Source organism: Paramormyrops kingsleyae, chromosome 20 (genome assembly GCF_048594095.1).
Source record: "Paramormyrops kingsleyae isolate MSU_618 chromosome 20, PKINGS_0.4, whole genome shotgun sequence".
Classification (NCBI taxonomy): domain Eukaryota; kingdom Metazoa; phylum Chordata; class Actinopteri; order Osteoglossiformes; family Mormyridae; genus Paramormyrops; species Paramormyrops kingsleyae.
Window position 1 is genome coordinate 20,569,521 of NC_132816.1, and position 24,355 is coordinate 20,593,875.

General features: G+C 42.1%; 1 protein-coding gene across 4 annotated transcripts in view; it reads left to right on the top strand.

Annotated features, from left to right (window-relative positions):
* The first annotated feature begins 12,277 nt into the window (after positions 1-12,277).
* bahcc1b (BAH domain and coiled-coil containing 1b) overlaps positions 12,278-24,355 on the top strand; it is an 86,180-nt gene continuing 74,102 nt past the window's right edge. The window contains exon 1 of one of the 4 annotated variants that reach the window (XM_072703929.1): positions 12,278-12,540. The gene's annotated coding sequence lies outside the window, so the exon portion shown is untranslated. The other 3 variants (XM_023820569.2, XM_023820566.2, XM_023820565.2) reach the window with 3 other exon arrangements.

Consider the following 24,355-nt stretch of genomic DNA (forward strand, 5'->3'; position numbering starts at 1 on the left):
GCAAATCGTTTTTTTTAGTTTTACAAAAACTGCATATTATGTTGGTATTCCAAGCTATACTCATTTCTTTGTGACTAGTATTTAACCATTCATTTTCAGTGTAGACCTACTGCTCGCACGCTGCTGACATACACGTGCCCGAACTCCTAGAAACGGGTCATATTCTATTACATTTTAAAAAAACACACCATCCGACCTGTCTGAAAGAACCAAAAGAATTAAACGCAGTCCAAGGCATCCTACTGTTTCAATTAAGCAATTTGACTTTACTTTTTAAGTTACGCCAAGAAGTTAATGTAATTTTATTAGCAAACCCCGTACACAACACGTGGAAGAGGAATCGGATATATATATATATATATATATAGTGTGTATATATATACACGATAAATAAAATGATGATAAATGTATAATAATGAATGTGTGTGTGTATATATATATATATATATATATATATATATATATATATATATATATATATGTGTGTGTGTGTGTGTGTGTGTGCATAATGAGGATAATGAAAAAACAAACAATTCAATCACCGCTGGGATATCCCACTGGACCTTCGTTAGATGTTAAAATGTAGAAAGGAGCCATTTTTACCGGAACGTGCTTACTTTGCCCCCTAAAGAAGCGGATTCCTGCCTTGGAGATTACAAAGGAATGACCTACCCTTATCGTGCAGCACAACTAAATAACGGATGGAAGCACCAAGATATTTTATTTTTCAGGTTTTCGGGAAAGGCCGCTTATTGTTCCTGTTATTCTCATTATTGTTATAGCCAAATGCCCCCCTCCTGCCAAGCCAATTTGATTTAACTTCTGCAAAAGGGGGCACCTCGCTCTGAAAAACGCCTTTCAATAGTCCTCGGACGTCGCAAGAAAAACGTAGGTCTATAGACGGAAGAGCTGCCGTCTGTTCAAATATTATCTTAATAAATGCACGCGTGTTGAAATGTTATAAAAACCTGTAGAGGCCTGTGTAAACGTCGTAAATGTACACTTCGTACAGTGTTTGGTGGCCACCAATTAGGGCTAAAGCCACGATCGTTTTTCAGGATAAATGGTGTGAGGTGTCCTGAATGTGGACACTCGGCACTGCGCCCCGCCGCCTCGCATTGCGCAGACCGCGTACGCGGCGCCCAAGAACCTATAGGCAAAGTTTTGTGTCAATAAGTTGTGTGGACAAATTACGATGAATAAAATACGTTTCAAGCGTACATCACCGCTTTCCTGTATAAAAGGAAAAATGTTTTAAAACAAAGAATAAAGTATTCTAGCTTACAACAGCATATACTTTAGTGAGGACAGACCATACATTCCATTTCAATTACGTTAAGCTGACCAATATGTTTGTTTATATATACGTACGTTAACAGTCAGTTTAAGTTATTGACAGTAAATAGCAGGGTTTAAAGCATATTACAAAATATATGCTACCAAATATTTATTTTGCTGTCGGAATGTTTTGTTAGTCGACTTCTGACGTATTTTAACGAGATAACACCCACCTCACACTTCTTACCATAAATTCACATATAGTAAAATTAACAAGGACTTTTTAATTTATTTTGAATACCAAAACTTTAAAGTAGTACTTCTTTAATATTTTTATATGCATGGATAATCGCTTTCATCCTAATTATTGAGTAAATGTGTCTTGCACAGTTTAATGGGCCCCAAATAGGTGATACTCGTGTATTGCATTTTACTTAAATAACAAGCTGAAATGTAGATGGATAGATAGGCCTAAATAAATTGCATGTCGAGTTCACACTTTTCCTGAGTAGCCTGTTTCGCGAACCGTCAATTGCAAGCGTAACGTTCTAAGTGCACGATCACGCGGGCGGTGCGAGACGCTGTGCAGGTGACTAAAACCACTTCTTTTTTATCGTTTGTCATGCAAAAGTTGCAAGTCCCGCGTGCCCACGCTTCAGTTGCAGACGTCGTGCACTCCGTAGATATGTGTCCCTCTAACCTCCACACCAACGTGTCCTTCGTGACACACTTCGACACCCAAAGCCTCAAAAATAATAATAAAAAAATGCCCGAAAGCAACAAAGCCGTATGTACAGCGTAAATACAATGGCATGATTTTATTCTTATTTTATTTTATTTACAAAAAATTGATAGCAAGGATAAAATCCAGTGGCACAAACATGAAGCATATTTGCGTGCAGGGACTTTCAGTGTTCATAGGCGAGTGCGTATGAGCTTAACTGGATTATTTGCTGTATTTATACAGTATTTATATGATATTAAGTACAAATGTATTTATTTCAACGTAGTCACTAGTCCTAATATAAATACTGAAAAAAATGTAAAATTCGTTTACAAATGTATTATATCCACGACGTGTTATGTTCATTTTTAATAATAAAGTCAAAACTGAAATAATAATCGCCAGATATGTTGGATTCGAGACCATAAATGCCAACAACGCCTTTATAATATGAACAGAAATGCGTTAAAGTTAATTTCATTGGCCTCATATCCGTAGTTGCGTTCAAATAGGCCTATTTTTATATATATAAAAAAATAATAATTTAAAACATACGTTTTGAAAACTTTTAGCTTTTAATATTTTTTTGAAGCACGAAACTTTGGTCTGCTAAACATATTTGACGATGCAGCTGTTTTATTTGCCAGATCCTTGAATTTTAAAAAGGAGAGCGCACAAAGCAAATACCGAGAAAGCATGTGCTGTTAATTTTGTTACCCCCAGAGGAAATAAACCGCCGTTTTGCCGTCGAGAATTAGAAAAGGGCTTTGGTTCTAACCTAGAAATGGGATTAGTCGCTCATGATTTTTTGTTCCCTGTAGTAAAATAGATACTAGTAGATATTTAACTGCGGTGTTGGTTGCTCTTGGGTCAATTCTATACACACTACGTGCGATACTATATTTCTGCAGGACCCATTTACCTATATTCATTCATTTCTAAATTAATTAACAAATAAATGTACTTTAAGACATTCATTGACGAACAAAGACCAGTTTGGCCTATGCATTAAGACAGGCGATCGACTATACAAGACGCGCGGTTTGTAAACTATTATTTCACTTGCAGGTTACATCAGAGGTACAAGTCTGACAGCTCTGAGACTTTATTCATTTTTGCAGTTACATTTTAGATATAGGGCCTAGAACATTGTTAGCTGCGTTGAAAATAAATACTCGTGTTTCTTGTTCACTACAGATCTTGGCAAGCATAATAGAGCACTACAGTCATGGAGAAAAGACATGTCTCTCGCCCACCTTTTTGCGCAAACCTCATCGTTTTTCACTTCTGGTGCTTTTTTAAAGTAATCCCTTTGCTTCGCCGGGTGCCTAGCGGTGTCTCGCCGTTAGATGCTGCAATGTGAGCGACACGTGAGGAATTGTTATACCACCGCAAAGCGAAGGACAGATGCGTTTCCATTTGAGAGGAATAATCACAAAGCTATTTGTTCCGATAACCATCCTCAGTTCGGCGCGGCGTTTTCTCAACCATTTTCGGGATCCTGGTCATCTTCAGAGGAGGCGCACGTGCAGATAAACAGCGCATTAATAATTCTATGCAAAACACCGTTCAAAACTCGCGCCCCTGCAGCGTCGGACTGGGTGAGATTGAATATTTTAAATATGGTGTCAGACGCATTCCCCGTCGTCGAAGGGCTGAATCTCAGATCACAAACGGCCCACAGACCACATTTTATACGTGAAAAGAGGTTTGTACGAATAACAGCGCTTCCTGTCTTATTGTCAAAATGTGCAAACATAGATCATGTATCATGTAAGGGGGATATTTTTGTTAATTAAATACTTAAAAGTTTAGCCTCCAAGCAACAAGGGCGTAATCTCCCCTTTCCCCTCCCCCTCCTCCAATGATCGACCAGTTCCCCTGAAAGACGCCTTTCCTCCACGAAGGATGAAGCGTTATCTTCGGGAATCGGCATACGGGAAACTCCAGCGGTCCCCCGCCGACGGTCGCAGCCTCTTCTTTGAACATCCGGCATTTTTCTGGTTATTATTCAGCATCAGCACGAGCCGCTGTAAAAAGCACACTCTCCTTTGCGTGGAGTCGCGTAGTCTGCGAGGCAGCTGGCTTCCAGGAGAACCGTGGAATAGGGGGAACTACCCCCCCTCCCTAAGCAGCCGCTCGAGTAGGCGAAGGGGGAGGGGGCGCGTCTGATAGAGCAGGAGGTATCCCCGGGTCCACATAAGTGAAGTCTTTACCAGAAAATCCCACAAAACATGCCCGGTATTTAAGGAGGATCTGCATATTCATAAAAGCAGGTGTCGGCAGAAACCAAGCCTGTACGTGTTTATGTGCGGAAATTAAAGGGATACGGCTTTTCATGCGCGACAATTGGGTTAGGGTTTGAGTTATTTGGAAATACTTAAAAGTCAATAACACGCGTGAGACATCATTAACAGTTGGCCAAACTACTGCAAACAGTGAAACAATACGGTTCGCTAGGGAAACATATTTAAGTCTGAGATTTCGTCTGAGTAAATATAAGGACGTCGAAACGGGATCTTGACGAGATCGTTTCCAATTTACAAGTTGACTGAACAAAATGCGTCCACCTTAACTGCAAGCCACGCCCCCCTGTGCATTCAGCCAATTGGAGCAGCTCTTCTCTTTATAAGTGGTAAAATCCTATATTTGAAGTGTGTTTCGTTGGGTTAGGTGTGAAGTTAATTAGACAAATGCTGGGCCGAGCAGTGGTAGCATTTTGGATTGGGACCATGTAACCCAGCCGACTGTAGACCAAAATCAGATCAACCCATCTAGATAGCATCTACTTGGGGGTTAGGAGGCGGGGGTGGTGGTAGTGGGGGGGCATTTGTAAAAGAGGCGTATCAGCTTAATCACTCTTGGGTAGCGAACAGACACCGTTCACACCTATCTAAGCACACCCTGGAGGACAACAGATTTATTTGCAAGCAAAATATTCCCCGCCCCCAATCCGTATATACCTTAGATGGGTGAACGATTTCGCTTTGTCTTGATGCAAATAGCGTTAAAACCTAGATGAATGGGCACTGCATTAAAAAAGGAAAAAAAGCGGATGATTTGACGCCGGAGATCATCGCGTCATTATCCTCTTGTTTTTTAAAATGCCGGCTTATGAGACCTCGCTCGCTCGCAATCACACGCCGATTGCTACTTCGACACGACTAGGAGGATTTATTCCTGTCGTTTTATTACTAATCGCCTTGGACTCGTCGACTCCTGTGAGGGAGCGCATGCGCACATACACGGGTTTTAAAAAGGTGCAGTAACATCACGCGACACAATTCCATTTATACTTAAATTGGTTGTAAGGCAACGGCGTAAAAGTGATCCTGGGGATGATTTCACTCACTGAAAATGTGGGAATATATCGCTTCCCAACACAAATTGATCTTTGGTAAATAAATGTGTGTTTAATAATATAAATCCTTTCATCTTCCAACTGCTTATCCTGGAAAGGGTTACTGGGTTTTTGGAGCTTATTCCAGCATTAGTCCAACACAGTAATAATAATAATAATAATAATAATAATAATTAATGATGATGTATCTTTCCCTTGCTCAGCCACTGATCACGTACAGGGCTGCAGGAAATGCAGGTCGCAAGCGGAGCCGGTGGGGAGGCCACATGTTCTCTGCGTGTCCTGCAGCCTCCTGCCATCCAGATGCATGTAGTGCAGCACGTTGTTTTCCAGGTGCCGCAGAAAATGAGGGATGGGCCCTAAAAGTAAGTGCTGAGGACCAGAACCACATCCGCGGTATGCAGGGCGTGATCTCCCAGTGAGACCCCAGGCTCATCTGCCTCAGATGCCAAAGCAGCCTCATACATAGCTGCGTAAGGCACTGGCCGTGCAAAGACTGATACCGCATGCTCCTGGCCAAATAGACAGGTATTCATCCACCCATCTTCCAAACCAGCTCGCCCAGCGCCGGGTCACAGTGAGACTGGAACTATTTACCCCTACAGGCAATGCAGGGGGGGGGGGATGGCAGGAAGCCCCATGATGACACAGGGAGAGCATGAGCGCTCCACACATGTAGGGACTTGAACCCTGGTCTCCGTAGGTGTGAGGGAGTAGTGAGGGAGCACCGTGGCAGCCCCTAGACAGGCATTCCTAACTATCAGATTGATTTATATATAACACATACATAAATGCAGCAGGACTTACAGCCATGAGTAGCACTGGGCTCGTGTCCTTATGGTTGAATTTCAGCCCTGATGCCTGTGATTTTATACCCAGCAGGCTTTGCCAAGGCAATAAGAGAACTGGGGGGGGACCATGGCAGTCCAGGCCCCAGGCACCTTGGAAACTCTGTGAAGCTCACATGCCCCCCCCCCCCACACACACACACACACACACACACAATGGTGTCAATCACAGCACAGGGTGGATGCAGGAGGGACTGCTGTATACGACAATCACACCTCATCATGGGATTTTCTTTTTTTTAATGGGATGATTCATGTGACATATCTAAACATGTCATATTAAACTCCCCCCCCCCCCGTAAAAGTAACATGCCTGCCAACTGTGGGAATTATGAGCGGGAGTCCGGGGGCCACGTCAGAGCAGCGATACGTAACCAAGGGAGGGGTCTGCAGGTGCAGGCGTACCCACTCCGTGTGTAAGCCGAGCCCCTCCCCCCCCCCGGACATTACAATGGATATTAATAAGGAATCGGCAATGGCCCGTCTTGTGACTCCTACACAGCAGACCTACTGACCTCGGGGGAGGGGGGGGGGACTGAAAAAGTGCTCATGACGTGCAGGGTGGAGTCAGCAGCATGGGGGAGGGTGGGGCCACTTGTCTGTCCTTTCTCCTAGCCCCCCCTAGTGATGGGTGAGGTTCGGATGTCCCTCAGAACTCCCTGGGACACCTGGCACTTTTGATCTCCCGGCGTGGGGGGGATGGGGGGGGGGGCACCTCGCTTCAAATGTGACTCATGTTGCTGTGGCTTTGTTAGCGTGCTGGACCGCAGGATGGGAGCAGGGGGCAGCGCGGGGCGGCGCTAATGAACAGTAGCATCTGCTGTAGCTCGCGGGACCTTTTCTAAAAGCCTTATTTTTAAATACATGCACAAAGAAGGACAGCAAAGGTCGCTGTACCGCCAGGGCGAAAGCGTGAGCGCCTCCTGTGGACATCAGCGCTGCCGCGACTTCATCGGTTAGTGCCCTCGGAACTGCACGGTGCCCGTTAGCAGGAGGCAGGTGGGTTCGCTGGGAGAGTCCTCACCTCGCCAGCGAGAGTCCTCACCTCTCCAGCGAGAGTCCTCACCTCGCCAGCGAGAGTCCTCACCTCTCCAGCGAGAGTCCTCACCCTCGCCAGCGAGAGTCCTCACAGACTGAGCGACTCAAGAATTCATGCTTAGATTTGTCCAGAGTTTCCATAAAAGGGGATCCTCCATCCCACCAAACCATTAGCCAAATACTTTTATTACAACGCAAGTTCATTTTTGACCCTTAGTCTCAAATAACAAAAATGACTCCTTTCATGCCAAACTTTATTAATAAAGTAAAAGTCCTCCCAGTAGCCCTCCTGTGCTCCCCATTCCTACCCCAGCAAATCAGAAAAGCCATAAAAAGCTTAATGTTACAAATATCTTAGCAAGGTTTCCTCGTCTTTCCTTAGAATGACTGACCAGGCAAATTAATTCTGTTGTTTTGGGTCCATGTTAAAAGTTCGTTGTTCTCAGATTCGACTTCCGGAAAATTAAATCAGAGATCCTGGGACCTCGGCATATGGAACTGGTGAAGACTGGGTCTCCTTGTGCTGCAAACGGACTCCAAGGACATCTGTTTCCTAGCAACAATCAGGAAGATGTATAGGACAGAGTGAGCGATCCATCTGAGTGTGAGGGAGGGACTGTCGTCCATCAGGTCAACATGGCCCCCTACTCATCATCCAGTGTATGTAGACAACTTGATATAGATACGTTTGCACATTGCAGTGGATGGACAGATACATCAACCCAGAGAACTAAAACAGTTTTTTGCTTTCACTTGTTTGATAATTACTTTCTGTATTTTTAAGCTTTTACGTAAACTCATGATGGCATCTGTCACTGTACATTTACTGTCCAGGTTCCAGGATTCTGTTCCCATGGGTTCCGTGATTACAAGGTTTATCTAGGTCTGTCTCCCAGCACATGGCCGGCCTACAGTCTTCATGCTTGCCGGTGTCTGTTCGGTGTCTGCAGGACAGCCTCCGTCACCCTGCTCACCCGCTCACTCCTCCGTGTTGAGAAGTTCACTGTGTTCCAGGCTTGACCCCTGAAACCGAAGAATCGGTCTTGGGACTTTTGGAAGCTTTTGAAGATGGGGGTGAATCAAGCTACCGGGGGCCGTAGAGGAAGATGCCCAGGGCTCTAAGACGGAGACACGGATAAAAATACGGAGTGAGCGGGGGGGCCGGGAAGCAAATGGGGGCGAGATGGGCGATAGTGCCAGAGAGAGTTGGCTCTTTGTTGGCATGCCCACTTCCCCGCCCAACACGTTCGTGACCCCCCTCCACCCCACCCAGGCAGCCGGGACAAACTTCCTTTCTTCTTGAGAACAAGGGATGCGGCCATAGTTGACCGGAGTCACATGATCATCGCAGCGTCTGCTCTCCCGACCATGTGACATTGCTCCTGATGGGAAGCAGCAGAACTCTGATCAGGAGAGGGGGTGGGGGGGCGTTACTGTTGCGGGGTGGGGGGGGGTGGGGGGTGGAGTGGAACTGTCATGAGTAAGGAGGCATTTTGGAGCAATTTGCGTCAGACAGTAGTGTCACAATACAATCCTTGTCTGTACCCCCCAGCATCTGTATATAACAGCTGCAATAAAGGAACTTCTCCAAAGCACAATATGGTGGTGGGGGCTGGGGGGAGGCTGATTTTAAGAGAGCTCTCTGTTTGGCTGTACTTTGCTTTTTCTGCAGCATGCATATACATAGGAGTGAATGGGAGCTTCGGCTGACTTCCTGGGCCCTGCATAAAGGGCTGAATAAAGAGTGCAGCTTGGGACCAGGTCATTCTCCTACTCTCTCACCACGCTCTTCGCGTCCCCGGGAACAGAGGGACCGTCTCCCATGCCTCATTTAATTGCTCTTCAGACAAGAAGCGGACATGAATACCCCTCCCTTGGGCAATCACTGTAGATTATTGACTGTACTTTTGGCTGGAAATGACACCAACCTCAGCAGAGGACTTCATTAGCCCAAGCCTCTGCTTATCACTGCTCTCGCTCCATCCAGACGAGGCGCGGTCTGTCTTTAGTGGGTACATATAAAGCCGTCGTATCTTTGCATGTTTAAATGGTTTTTTTTTTTTGCTTGAGGTTAAGTCCAAGAAGGAGTGTCTGTCTTGTCTTTTGAAACATATACATTTACGACGTATTCCTCAGTTTGAAAAGGCCCCGTCTCTAGGGGCCCCACAACCTGTCAACGCCCATCTCCGTCAAAGTGAGGCTCTCAGACACGCTCAATTCTTTCTTATGTGGCCAGCTTTCACCCAACCACAATACAGCTGTTTCATGTGCTTAACAAATCTAAACTGTTTGTGTTGTTATGATTTTGGGGGGGGGGGGGGGGTGGTTTCTAATAATCGGCAGGATGGCCTGGAACTCACATTAGATGGTAGGGGTCCCATCACCATGGAGATACAGGGTGTAGTCCTAGTGTGGGCAGAAGGGACCATCTGTCTAAATGGACCAGAACCACTTAGACACATTCACAGAACATTCACTCGTTCACTGCACAACCCACTGCACAACCCACTGCACAAAACTATTATTTCTGAGCCACTTCTATGGAATTACGTGTGATACATTCCGTGACATTCTTTGCACCGTTACTGCTTTTTGTCGTATACTGTTTATTGTATCAGTTTATTATTGTCTAAATGTCTGTTTTATTGTCTAAAAGTGTGTGTTGTGCCACTGTAAACCAGCAATTTCCTTTGGGAGGAATGAAGTATCTTCCTGTCAGTCTTCCCACTCTGCAGTGTGAATGCAGTCTCCATTTCTTCAATGTCATTTACGCTGCAGTCATAGAACAGTAGGGGCCAGTGGTCAGACTGGGGGTGATAGACTGATGAAGGTCTGTAGCAGGCACTGATAGAAGTGCAACAGAGACTTTTCTGCATAACAGTTTGTATGTCTTGGGCTCTTTGGCAAATGAAGGTAACATACTGGATAGTCTTTAAGGTGGGTCATCTTGGGGGGGTTGATGATTACAACTATGAGAGACATCTGAGATTGGGAATAGGGGAGGGCTGTAAAAGGCGGAGCCAGTGAGAAATGGGCAGAGGTGTACAGACCTCCCTGACACCCCCGATGGCCAGTCTCTCCACTCCACACAAACGGAAGTAAGTTGCTTTTGGTTTGTTTATAACTCCCCTCCCACCTCCTCCCACCTCCTCCTGCCTCTTGCCCCTCCCTTCCCGTTCTGGCATTCTTTGAAACTGATCAATGTCTCAGAAATAAGATCACGCCCCCCCCCCCCCCCCCCCCACCAAAATAACAGGCTGTCTCCGTGCCAGTCCTTAGAACGGCAGCTATCTGATGGATGCCGCGATCACAGGCTGATTTATTGACCATTTGCTGTTTGATCTGTCCCCCGTTCCCTTCTCTTTGTCCGTGCGGGACGCTCCTTCATTCCGCAGAAACATGTTCCCGGGCCGCCTCTGTGAGCACGTGTTCGCGTTCGAAACCAAAGCAGATGCAAATATCAGCTAACATCGTAATTCCACCCAAGTCAGCTCCTACAAAGCTAACTGAGAAGCTTGCTTGGAGAGGAGGCCAGCAGCTTATTTAAATGATGCTGGAGATCGGGGGGAGGTGGGTTATGGACTGGTTTAAAAGAAATTCTTGACGCGACAGGGTTGGGGCGTGTGTGTGTGTGTGTGTGTGTGTGTGTGTGTGTGGGGGGGGTGTTTGTTTAACACTGGATGGGCAGAGCCATTGTGCGTTTTAATCCGCTGTTACTCTACCGCGTTTTCTCTCTGTAATTGTGGTAGAAACCAGCAACAAACTTAAGGTCCATCCCATAATTAGCGAGACGTAGGCACGCATCCTGGGGACAGTGGAGTGTGTCTGCCGGGACAGTGAAGCGCGGCGTGTCGTTACCCAGGAATGCCCACACGCCGGCGACGGCGGCCGCATGGACACGCTCCTTCTCCTTTAGAAGGCCCACTGCCGGCCCGCTCCACCACTAGGGATGGACATGGAACACCGACAAATAACTTTTTCCTCTTGGAATCCCCTGAGGATAGCTGTTTAACGGAAATTAGCACGTTGCCCTCATAATAACAGTTGAATTTTTACTGATTTTATGCAGAGTCCCAGCATATTTTGCTAAATATATGTAGCACCCTAGTATATTTCTGATATCTTAAAGACCTTTAACCAGAAGGTTACTGGTTCCGTTTCCTGTAGTGGCCGAGCTTCACCTGAATGGGTCCGGTAAAATTGAACCTACCATTGGAAAAAGAGGTGGAATACCAAAAGTGTATTTTTCATCATCATGCTGTGATCTAACATAAGATGAACAGATAATTAAGGTATCAGACTAATAGCAATTTCATAATAATAATAACAGCAATAAATTTATATTTAAAAAGAAAAACACTGTTCAATCATGTGTACTGAGGGAATTGCGTAACATTTTTTCCTCTCACATGGCAATAAGCGCTTATTCGTGCTTGTGGTGTAATGTGACGGCCGTACCTCAAAATTAGAGCACGCTGAAACTGATCGTAAGGAAATTGCGCGCCTGGCACACTGCCGGGTGAGGTAAGGGTTAACCGCGTGACGTCACCTTTCCCGGGGCGGTGACCTTAAAGGTAGGGGGACACAGATTTGCTCCGGGGATGTGTGGGAAATTACTCATCGCCTTTAAGGCTTAAATCCCCCTTTAAGGCTGCAAACTTTGGCACTAATCGCTTTGGTAACTGTTTTAAGAACAACTTGACAAGGGAAATTAGGGAATTGTTTTCTTTTTGTTCCTGGACATAATTTTACGCCAAGGTAACTCGACGTTTTTCAAGTAAACGATCGATGGAATCGAATGTGTGTATGTGTTATTCTTCATTAATCTTTCCTTATCTTGAAGCGTTGAGTCGTCGGGGAAAAGTGTGACCGCTGGATTCTTCATAACAAGGGCAACGGCGATATGATACGCGTCTATTTATCCATGCCTACATATTTGAGCGCATCTATTTTAAAACGGGTGAAAAACTGATATTGTAAAAGAAGGGAGGGCATTGCAAAAACAGCCATAAAGTGGATTAAAGTTATGTGTTTGGTGCTGGCTACGTATGCGTGCGTGTTTGTTCGGTGGTCTCTATGTACCCGTTCGCCGGAGCAGTTTTCCTGGTTATAACGAAACTCGTGTAGGAGCCCTGCAATGCACTTTCACGCGTGAGCAGCGAGGAAAGCGCTGTTTTTAATCGCGATCTCTTAAGGATTATCACCGGGAGTACTTTGATAAATGGGTGTCTCAGGAATGGGGGATGGGGGTACCAAAAATGGAAGCTCCGTGGCAGCACCAAGCAGCAAAGGTGTGTGTGTGTGTGTGTGTGTGTGGGGGGGGGGGGGGGGGGGGGGTAGGGTTTTTCCCAACAATCCCTGCAAAAGTCCGGTTCATGACAACAATCAAATACATAAACAAAATAATGACACGAGGAAGAAGGGGAGGGGGACCGTGCGTTCATGATCAGTGTGCACCCTCCCCCAATTAATAAAAGCAAGAAGCAATGGCCTGTATTTGGAAAAGAGATTAGATTTCGTTCGTCTCTCCATCAATTTTCTGTTTAATGTCACTGAGCTCCATTGTAGGAGAAGAGGACGCGTCATCCTGCCATAAATTTGTGATTATAGAGGCTAGAAGACGCTGTTGGTCCTATTCGGACGGATTTGCTTCGCGCGTACAGCTAAAGATCAGTTCAAGTGGAAGAGAGAGAGCGAAAGGGAGAGATCGAGGTAGAAACAACAGCCATTCTTATTTGCTAGATATCCGGGAAGGAAAATAAAAACCGCCGCCTGCCGTTACTACATCATAAATAAGAAAAATATAGACACTGTCTTATAATAATCATTTGTTGTTTTATTGAATTCCCAAGGTTTTTTCGCCTCTTATTGAGCCGTAATTGAACGAAAGTTTAGAGTGTTTTCCCTCTTTTTAAAAACGGGATTTCTTGGATTTTTTTTTTTTAGTCATGTATAACTTGAATTACAGATTGTTGGTATGCCGGTTTCGGTTTTTTCTGCATGGACTGTCGTTTATCTAGGTAGGTGCTTTCTGTTTTCCACAATTGCATTTATCATTGTCGTTATCATTTACCGAATTGCGACGACAAAATATGTAACTATGATCCTAAACAAATTTGAAAAGTAAACACTGTATTCTTACCAATTAATCACCGCCTCTGCACTTAAACGCGCTAAAACTGCTGAGCACGTGTAGCAGATTACGGCTATTATTTAAGGCTCTTTGTTGATGTTTTATGATACTATATGACATGCAAAATGCATTTTTACTAAACTTTCGTGGTTTCACTTGCTGAAAATGTGCACACTGAAAGGCGACCTCCGTCGTGTGTAAATATAGATGTAAAACAGTTTGTAATGTGTAATTTGGAGCTTTCACAAGCAATTTTTAATTTTCTGCAATTACTACGGCTAGAGCTTTTTGTGAGCCTTTGACGGCGGTTTAGTCTTTACAGAACCCTTATTAATTTTGAATATCCACGCCTCATTTGACAAAGCAATACAGAGACAATTCACACGATAATGTGCAATTCACACTGGAATAGCAGACAAACGAATTGGTTTTACTTCAGATATCAAATCGGCAGACTACGCGACCATATCGGCATAACAACAAAATTTACTGTATATTGTGTGCAATGGGTTAGATTTAGCGAGAAAAAACAAGAATACTATATCAACAATTTAATTGACATTTTCTGTAATGACCATTAATTATTTTATATATTGATATAAAATCTCATGTTAGTAGAAAAGCATAACTTTATTCATGAATTATCTATATTAACGTAATCGTGTATCGTATTTATTAACAAAATGTAACATTTATTACTGCAGTATCTCGTAATGTATTATATTTCTTGTTACGTTTTATCCTTGTAGGGTGGAGTTCAGTTACAATGTGGACACGCCATATTTATTAATTTCGGGAAGCTGAATTTGTTTTAGCCGCGAATATTACCCGGCTTTATTATTTATTTGCGCAGTATGAGGGCCATGAATTATCTGGGGTTGTAACTTCCACCATAGTTTCTTCCATTAACTCCGTGACTTTTTTTTTTTGCTGGATTGGGTAGCTCTGCTTTGCGTTTCTTTTAGCAGAAAACGGTAGAAACTACTCATGAGAAACAATGTAATCGGCAGGCTGCAAGGTTAAAAGCTCGCGAGGTCATTTTGCTCTGCCTACATACACATATTTATCAGTGTAACAGCTGAATGTGCCGCGTATACAGGCATTTGCAAATTAATTACATGGGACTTACTTGTGTGTTTTGCATTTGCTAGTTTGAATGAAAGTCACACTGCCTCTTCGTTTTAACGTTTAGTTTAAGGCTGATATGTTTAATTGTATGGTCATTGATTCCCAAGGCCGGCGCCGTCTCATTACTGGCCTACAATACTATCAAGGACTGGGAGAACTGGACCACTGCGTTTTGGATTCCTCTTGCATTGCAATAGAGTTACATTACATTACATTACATGACATAGACACGTTGTAACACGTAGTCTCTGCTTATTTTCGTTGCAGTGCTGGTAGCAACTGTTCTAAATGATTTCTTTAGGACTGTCTCAGTTATAAATTTCTTCGTACAACAGTGCACAAAAATGTGACTTTGCATAACTATATTCTTTTGCGACAAGGCCGGAATCACATTATTAAGGGCAGACTTGTTGTATCTCATTTTTTCATCGTTGGTTTGAAACGTGGTAATTCGCCATGCAGAATTTAGACGAGGGGCGTCACAAGTTGCAGCACTTATTCGGACGCACACTGTAAATGTGATCGTTACTCAAACATTTGCATAATTGTGACTGCAGTTGTAATATCGCCGGGTTTTGTAATATCGATAATCAATCCGTGTAGCTTGTCATTGCGTTTAGATGCATTGCTATTGTATATAAAATCAATTACTTTCATGGAGACAGATTTCAGGTGGACTTAAGGCGCACTGCTTTTTGCCGCTCTTTCACTGTACATTTTAAGTGCACCCCACCATCCGAGTCTCGGAGCCGTTGTGCTGTCGCGTTTGTATGTGTGCGTGCAAATTATGTTTTACAATTTAGGAATTTGGCGTACGGCTGTATTGCTCGAATGCCACGTTTAAAATTAATGTACTTTTGCACTAGAGCGCATTTTCTCGACAAATTTAAGTGGTTTCAATTGACTCAACCGGCTGCTTTTAGGCAGTCAGAGGTACAAATGGCTCAAACCCAATATCAACTGTCAAACTTAGCGAGCTTAGTTTCCTTGACTCCTGACAAATTACGGACGTTTTGGTGTTGCTCAGTATATCACACAATGTAATCAAATTCACAACAATTCACATGATACCCACATTTAATGTACCGTTGAATATACGTAGGATTGATTGCCTACTCGGATCTGCATAGACGTTCTGTCTGCTCAGATAATTAATAATTAACAGCTGTATTAGAAGTCATGAAAACATACCTATTTCACCTAAAACATTAAGCAGACCAACACTTTCCACTGTTGATACTATATGACCGCCTTTTGATCTTTTGAGAAATTTCAAGACATTTTTACTGTTTGTTTCTAGGTGGCACCGACGTGGTTCGGTCAAGAGAAACAGTCCAGACAATTTTAATTAATTAATTTGGTTTGTTTGTTTGTTTGACTTCATTTATCTACCCGAGAACCAACCTAGACTATAGGGTCTATCTCATGCCACCGATAATTTACAACCCTGTTGTTACAACAGGTAGATTTCGTATATAGGGTAAATGGTATAATCGTAGATATCTTTATAAACGTAAATAATAAAATTTATTTTGAACCAAATTCGGGTGGTTGGCCACATAACATTGCGTCACTTTCAACGTACTTTAATTTCCAGGTTAGAGTTCAGTGCGAAAACTCCACAATTGTTGGATTTCTTGAATGTTTAAATCTCTTAAAGTAAATTATTAGCTCGGAAACCTTGTGATTTATAGAGATTACCAGGAAATTAAATAAATTATTTGTTGTTTCGGAGGCGACGGCGAGGTAAATACGACGTGGCGTCATTGCGGACACTGGTCTGAAACGGGCTTCTTAATGGCCGTTTCGAAATCTGACATCTGAAGGACACAGTCCGCTGAGCACGCTAGATATTCATTTCCATGTTTATTTATTTTAATACACTCGTTTTTCTGCATTTTATAGAATTGTATAACTGTAAAACATTACGTTGTAGTCTATAAAATCAAGTAATTTTTATTTTTGTCGACATTCGACAAAAAGGTAAATCTAACAAACTTCAATGTCTGTTAGGCGAACTTCCTCCTTTTAACATTACGCCGCTTTTTAAAATTTAAGTTTTTTCGTGAGCAGCTGTACGAGTGACTCCCAATTACGACACAGCATGATTAATACATACCGCTGCATTCTCCAAATAATATCCTAATGTGAGTTTGCACGAGTGTTCATTATTGAATTAGAATTGGTTCGACAATTTTAGGCTACAATTATTAATTTTAATTTCATATTTTTCAACAACACAACTGTTCTCAAACCACTGTGATCTAAAGTACGTACAAGTGACATAAAATTGTTACGTAAAACCTCATGAAAATAGAAGTTCAGATTTTGCGTTTTATTTTATATTGTTGGATATATTTAATCTTGTTATTTTCGAATTTACCTCATCTGATAAAACAGGTCATAATAAAGGCAGCTTTGAGAAGTCGTGCGCTATTTATGAGTCGAACTGAAACCCTATAATTGAATCCAGATGGGTTCTCCTATTGATAACCCAACACAATACCGGACCGGAATCCAGCGGTCGCTGTAAACAGGCTGAACCGGCCACTGCGTTGCGAATGGGCGCTTATTTTTTCTCATTCATTCATAAATGAATATATATATATATATATATATATATATATATATATATATATATATATATATACACACACACACACATAGGCATATGTTTAATTTATTTGATTACTTGTCTTGGCTCTTTCAACATTTTATTTAGAAACAGTTATTGACTTTCTGAACAGATTACGTTCCATCAACGTACACATCATGGATTTTTTTGTGTCATAAATTCAAGCCACGTGGCTTCTCGATGAACGTGACACGTTCTTTGGACGCTTCCATTAACATTTTTAAGGGTTTCTCCGCATTCTTCTTTTTTTCCTTCCTGTTAATACTCGTGTGTCGCCTCCTCCACAGACAAGACTAATACTGCTGAAACACTACAAGTGAGTATTGAGGTTCAACCAAAGTCAAAATCTTAGTTATCACAAAAATGTATGGCTATCTCAATTTATGGAATAAAGAAGCATTTTTGCTGGAAGACTGTCGTGCAATATTCTAAATTAAAGCGATGGAATGGACATCGCACAAAATGTTAAAATTAATTCAGACATTGAATAAATTTAGCCTGGCAGAGGAATATATTTAGTTCTGGGATATGAGCCTCTACATAACAGTTGTATTTTTACCTTTGAGGTGGAAGAGAGAATCCTTTTCAAAATATACCCGACAAGTATAGTCCACACGTGTCAGTGATAAATTCGATAATGCTGACTGTGTAAAAAAGCTATATGAAATATCAGTGCTTTCATAAATTGTTACACAATACGAACCGTCAACGAAAGACCCCGTGTGCCTCTTGGAGCGTAATTAATATTGTTCTGTTTATAGCAGCAACAAAGGTGTCTTCGTTTTATTTTTCGAGAGGGTGAAAATAAACAAGGTCGAACTTCATTATTCATTAAGATATATTCATTTGTCTGAAACCTATCGGAGTGATGCACAGTCTCAATGATTGCGTTCTTTCGTACTTTTAGACTGTCTTCCGGAAAATAGCCTAAGTTTAGGATTAGGCCTGGTTTATATTGGGAAATACGACGTAACACCATGTTTGCAGTATGTCATTGAGATTCGCCGTTCTTTAAGGATGTTGTAGGTGTTAGGCCAGACTCCTTTACGGTAAGGCATTACTGAAGCCTGTATGTGTTAAACGCCTCGCTCTAACAGTTACAATCCATCGCTGGGAAATTTGGAAAACTTAAGAAAAATTCAGAATAGTACATAAATACCAGAGAGTTATACTACCTTACTGCTATCGTCCTACCTCAACGGCCGACACGATTCGTTAAGTATACGTACTTCTAACGCTGAACTATTAATTAGGCAATAAATTCAGATTAGTAAATGATGACGTGCGGAACTTCAGACCTTCCAAAATATTCACGTAAACCCTCCTTCTTTAAGGTAGACCTATACATACAAACATGACGTACAGGTCAATCTGTGGATCTTTAATCTATATAGGCCTACCTAATTTAATTAATCCACCGGTCTGTCGGGTGGTTAACTCCTTACCACTGTCCCGTGGAGGACGGCCAATAAGCGCAAATAGTTTGAGTACAAGTTGAGATCACGGGGTCAAACTCTTAATACATGAAATTGTCCATTGTCGCATTTTTCTTTGGAAATTTGGGGAAAAGGTAATGCCGAGATAGGGACGTCTGGTGTGTATAGTTTATGAAAGTGTGATATTAATAAAGTTTCCCTAATTTGATATCGATGCAATGTTACACGATTCCTGCCATATGTGTGTGTGTATATATAAATAAACTGGGATCTTCATTGTTCATAAGAAACACACAATCAAAAACTGTCACATAAATAAAAGATGAGGACAACAGCTCACCCAACCATCCGTTTTTACGCCTTAAATATGTGTAATTGTCTAAAACTGTCACTGAGGCAGACACCCACTAATGGACTATTGAAAAAACCTGCGCTTAAACGTGCCTATTTAAAAATCGCCGTGATATTCTCATTGTGGCCAAAGAGGAATTAAAATAACCGTTTTGTTTCCTTATGCGATTCCCAAGGTGAATCCACAAAAATGGCACTCAGTGTCAACAGACTTAGTTATTTTAAAGGGAAAAGACTCGCTGGCGGGCTGGGCTGGGGTGGGGTTCCCTCGGAGAGGGGCTCTGGGCGCGAAGACCTCCGGCGGTCCCACGCACTTCTCCCTTAACGTTTACTGAATATGTTACATTTTATCACTCGCAAAGCCCAGTCGCTTAGTCCAGCACCGAAAATCTAGAATTCGACGTGTCAATTATTTAGAAGACCTGGGAAATCCCCCCCCCCCCCCTCAACAGGCGTGGTTAGCAGTCACCTCCAGATTCCGGGCACTCTTGGAAGTAACACACTTCAGAGGTAGGTTTGGAGGGATATATGATAGGAATTCTTGTTTTTAGATGAGAATTAACCGACGGCTTGTAAACTGGATATTGCGGCCCTCCAGTCTAAGCTGGCGACCAATGGCCCCTTCCAGTTGTTGGATGCGGGTGGAGGGCCGGGGGAAAATGTCAGTCAGAGACGCTTCATTGATCAGGGACAATCTCCTTCCCAGGACTGGTCTGTTTCAAGAGCAATCAGTCACTCTGCATTAATTATCCCCGCGTCCGTCTGTGGGGCAGTGGAGGGGAGGAAGAGAGAAAAGCCCCTCCGTGCGCGCGCCTCTATGTGTGTGTTTGTTGTGCTTTCTACACAAAGAGACCCACATCCCACCTTTCAAGTTAAGAAAAAGATCCGTTAAAATCAAGTAATAAAGGCTTCCCTCTTCCCCGCGAGCTAAATTAAACGTAGACTGCCGTTTTAAATTCAAGACCTTTTGTAAGATATGGAGAAGGTACCCTATTTTTCGGTATTGTTCTAACGTCATTAGTCAGATGTTTGACACAATAAATTGAATGTAGGAGTAGTGGAAGTTGGCTGTTAATGTAAATGTTACGACACTAATGTATGACAATCCCGATATATAATTAATAAAAAATATTCGGCGAATCTCAAGTTGCATAATTCAACAGCGTATATGTAAGCCATGGCTATTCAGCACCCATATGTGTAACACTATTAACATAAGCGAGCGTGCATACTTGATTTTTTTTCCCAAGTGAAACGTGCAACGCGTACTAGTTTTATTAGCGTGTTTCAAATCCTTAACACGCAGTATTTCCCACTACAATATCGATAACTATTACCGAGATTTGTGTGTGTGTGTGTGTGTGTGTGTGTGGGGGGGGGGGGTTCTGGTAGGAAGCAAGTCAGTCCCAGGTCATGGGGTCACAACCCTAGCGAAATACACAGTGGCGTGCAGATCGTAATATGATGTAACAATAGTGTAATTACACGCAACGCAGAAAAAGAGTTACAATTTACAGGGTTCTCGTACTTTCTTTTAAATCCTCGCACCGTGCTACGTTGTGCTCGGCTAAATGCATACTGTGTTAGACCGGCCGGCCTTGTCAGCCAGAACAACCAGAACCAGTTACCAGAACAGGTAACTTTTAAAAGGGAGAGCCATTTTACGCTGGCGTCAATGTTATTAAAAGTGGCGTCGCGGCTCTACACCAAGGAATGAAAGGAGTGAATATTTCTTTCCCTCTAGCACTGGAGCGTAAAACATCTTTGGTGGCACGAGGGCACAGAAAAGCACTTTCCCAACCCACAAAAACACTAAAGGTTTCAAACTCGCAGAGGTTAATCGCTATATTACATAATTGTCCCCTTCACTTCCCCCCTCCATTAACCAGAACTTCTGGAAATAATTTATATTATGTACAATCCATTCAATTTCTAAATGAATTTTATTAAAATTGTAAAAAGTCAACTGAATAGATCGTTACAAATCCAATACATCCGCAGTATACGCTTCCTCCTTAATGATACAATAAAAAAGACACGATGACTAACGGCAGATCCGTGTTACATCTGTGCCAACCACCTGTGGGTAAATATTCGTTTATTTAAAATGCACAATAAAACAGATACACGGACACACCGCAAGCTGCAGCCCCAATGCGGTACAAACCGCGAGAAACGTAACTTTTCAAAAGACAGACTGAATAATAAAAACGCAAAATTAGCAGGGTATTAATGGCTGGGGAGAACATGTATTACAACACACAAACATCTATTACCAGTAGGTTAGAAACACACCGAAAAGGACATTGTAACTGTTAAATTCGAGTAAAACGAACAGAAATTAAACGTCGTTTTTAAAAAAAACTAATGCACTGAAGATCACAATCAGTGCACAAATTCGGTCAGATCCGTGAAACCGCGATTAACAAAAGCCCACCACCGACTCTCCGCTGTTTCCAGTAACGGTACTATATGCAATACTTACTGTGTTTTTACTGTATTCTCCCGCCCAGTTATAATATCTTTGACCATTATATTAACTCCCCCAATAAATCACGACGACATCTAACCTCACAAAATAATTGTACGACATAAACCCTGTTAAGGAAATAACTCCACTGTATATTTCTCTCCTGATAGCCCCCACCTTTCTTTAGCAGCAGTACGCAGCAGTCGCGTCCGTTTTTTACCTAAATCCTAACTTTAGTATTTCGGAGGTTAATATCCCGTCGGGTTGGGTAAACACCGCGCCGGCTCGCACCGCTCGCGGAGATCTGCATTCTAACACTAACCGCTGCGTCGTTGTTGCATCGAAGTAATTCGAACATCTAGCTTCGTTATTTTAATACAACGTGTAATTTCCCCCTTTTTACTGTATTCCCTTTGATTTAGTCACTCCCGACTCCCCTTTGGCTCTGAGGCCAGCGGGTTTCGCCTAGGGGACGCCTTGAAACAGCCCCTCCTTATCTCCTTTCATCATCCAACTGTGGGCCGCCTTGAAACCGCAGGTCCAGTAATTGCTTTTTTCAGGCAGCCCAGTGCGGACTGGCCAACAGCCAATCAGAACCTTGTTTACACTCTGTGATTGACAATAGTCTGGCAGCTCTCCAGCCAATCAACGGCGGCACTGAGTGATTCTCCAGCTTTTAACCCTTTGTATTCCTGTGAAATATGTTAAAGTCCCACACCGTTGAACAATTTTAATCCCATGCCTATATAAAAACAAACGCTTTGAAATTAAACTACCTGTCTCCAGAATCCACAATTGACACCGTGTACATACGTGTATATTCTGTTTATATAACTCATTCGCTTGATAAAAGTATCAAGAAGGTAATGAAAATATAATTTATCTTTGGATTTCCAGCATCTTTGCACCATCTTATTGTTAAAGCTCAATGGACTGTACATCATACCTCATGTGAGTCTAAACATCCATAACAAAATACAAAGGAACATTTTTTCAAATAAGTCTAATTCAATTAACAACAGTAATTATACATCACTTTCAAAAACTGACATACTTAATTTTCGACCTGATTACGTTAAAATTAAAATAGTATTTGTTAGTTTGGTAAAGATTCTGTTCATTGTTTCGCAGCACACATGAAATGTCTACGTTTTATTTATTGCTGGGTTGTGAATTCCTATTTCAAATTCTTTCACTTCAAACAGCTTTTGCTAATCAACCTGGAAGCCTTGACAGGCTGATAACTTTTTCACTCTGTGACTTAAAATGAAACTGAGACGTTAGAGTTGGTCCTAAACTACTCACTGTCGAGGTTTTAGCTTTCAGCCATGAATCTGAAATTTAATGTAAGCTTTTGAATACTTATCGTCATGAAATTCAGACATATCGTAAAGTATAATTAAGTTGATCATGATTATGATGGTTATTATTATTATTATTATTATTATTATTATTATTATTATTATATGGGGATTTCCAAGTACAAATCCACGTGAAGTACTTCACATCAGACACGAAGCAGTGGAGCCCCTCACGGGAGCCCAACCAACAGAAGTTACACATTTTTGTCCTTAATAACCACGCTTCCTGGTAGCTATAAAAACATCAGAATTCATTTCATAAAGTCATTCTGAGGGATGAATACGGGACACAAAGAAAGGGAAAATGCCAGGCTACATTTCCCAGGATAACATGAAACATAAATATAGGAGCGACACAGTATAGCAACCAAATAAGTGAATGCAATGTACAAAATACGTAATCTATAACGAAAGGGGTCATCTGACTGCAGTTACTGTCCCTCATCAGTCTCATGATTTTGTGAGTATCGTATGAAACGCGTGCTTTTCATGAATGGATAAAAATATATTTTGAAGCAACCAGTTAAATTCTAAGTCTCGGATTTGTACGATGGCAGACAGATGTGGACGTTTCGCTGAAAGTGCTTAGCTTTTCAGTGCCATGAATGAAGTTCATACAATAGGCATGGAAAACAAAATACGCGAGAACATTCCAAGACTTTGGCTCGAAAGATAAACGGAGTTATAAAGCTCCAAAATGGATTGCGGGGAACTTTCCTCCTTCCATTTACATATCTACATTAATGCAGGTTGCCTTCTAGGTTGCGCAAGGCATGCTGCGCAATGGGAAAGCATGAAACTGGCGCCCGCCATTCTATTTAGTTATTCCAGCTGCTATGCTATTGGCTCATCAAAATGTCCAATAGAAGCTGCTGTTTATGCCCAGGCGAACTGCACGAGCTTATTAGCATTCAGATATCCGACCAATGGGCTGACGCGTGTACGTTCGCCCCCCCCACCCCTTCCTCAGTTGAGTGGCGCTAGCTGTTCGAGGCATCGGGAAAGAGATGCTGTTTGGAGGAGCCTTCCTCGATTCGCTAGTAGCTCGAACTCGGAGCATCTATACTTCAACTACAAGCAGCAGACAAGGATGCAACCATTTCCACATTTTTCCAAAAAATATCATTAATGCATTAATGTTTTTATTGACTTTTTTAAATTCAAACATTTATTGTTATGCAAGGAATAACTTACCAGTAAGTAATTTATTTATTTATTGTATATTTTCCGGATGTGTAATAATAAAAAAATGCTTTCATATGCCGTTTTACAACATTCTTTCTAGAATCACATGACTTATATAATTTTATAATTTATTTTTAGCAGAAAAAATAAATAAGATCAGCCTCTCAAAGTATAGCAGATTGATAAATTGATGGTGTATTTATGCGTATATGTACACTATAGTTTCTACATATATATATATATATATATATATATATATATATATATATATATATATATATATATGTATGAACTATGGTATTTAGATTTTGATTATTCAAATTACACAATTATTAATTTTGAAAAAAAGCAAAGATATATTTTGTGTGGAAAACTGTGCATCGGTACGCACACATTTCTGAAAAATG